Raw genomic sequence first — 1,198 nt, 5'->3', positions numbered from 1 at the left:
GTCGGTTCCAACTCGATGGCACCTGACAACAACAACAACAGTTGGACAATAAAATAAACTCAGGAAACCTGGCACTAAATCAGGTTGGTTTTCTTTATCCTGACATAAGAAAATTTCCAGTGATTTGCCAAGCACTATTTCTCCTTTTCCACCTGTCTGATGAATGATCATATCTATATATAAATGATTTTGATCCCATATTCAAGTGTATTCTCAGAATGTAATGAAGTGTAAAATTTCAGACTGCTATACATTTATCCATTCATTAGCACTACTGCAACTTTTTTACCATTATTAGACATTGTAAATATTATTAATGTAAGATGTTTAATTCAAAATCAGGACCCTGTAGAAATCTTAAAAAGGTATGATAGTTCTCTAATGCTGCTATAACAGAAATGCCACAAGTACATGGCTTTAACAAACTGAAATGTATGCTCTCATAGTTTCAGAGGTTAGAAGTACAAATTCAGGTGCCAACTCTAGGAAAACTTTCTCTGCACTCTCTCTGAATGAAGGTCCTTGTCTCCTTTCAGCATCTGTAAGCCTGGCATTCCTTGAAGAGCTATATGTGTCCTGAGTCTAGGAGGTGCTCGAGACAGAGATCCTGGCTCAAAAAGACATGTTTCACTAATGGCTCTTCTTTCTTGGAGGTACTGAAGTCTCTCTCTGCTTGCTTCTCTACCTTTTTATCTATTGTAAGATAAAAGATAATGCAGGACATACTATAACTCCTCTGTCAGTTTGTCATACTGTGGTGGTTTACATGTTTCTATGATGCTGGAAGCTTTGCCACTGGAATTTTAAATGCCAGCAGGATCATCCATGGTGGACAGGTTTCAACAGAACTTCCAGACTAATACAGACTAGGAAGAAGGAGAGACAGACCACTTCTGAATGGTTAACCACTGAAAACCTTATGAATAGCAACAAAACATTGTCAGGTATAGTGCTAGAAGACAAGCCTCTCAGGTTGTAAAGCACTCAAAATATGAGTGGGCAAGAGTTACCTCCTCAAAGTAGAGTTGACATTTATGACATAAATGAAGCAAAGCTTTTGGGATATTCATTTGCTGATGGAATACAACTCAAAATAGAAGAAACAACTATAAACATCCATTAATAATCAGAATGTAGAATAGAATGAATCTAGGACAATTTGGGAGTCATCAGAAATTTAATGGAACACATAGAGATT

The sequence above is a fragment of the Chrysochloris asiatica genome, unplaced genomic scaffold, assembly GCF_000296735.1.
Source record: "Chrysochloris asiatica unplaced genomic scaffold, ChrAsi1.0 scaffold00098, whole genome shotgun sequence".
NCBI classification, from domain to species: Eukaryota; Metazoa; Chordata; class Mammalia; order Afrosoricida; family Chrysochloridae; genus Chrysochloris; species Chrysochloris asiatica.
The sequence above is the reverse complement of the archived record's forward strand: the minus strand, read 5'-3'. Positions refer to the sequence as shown.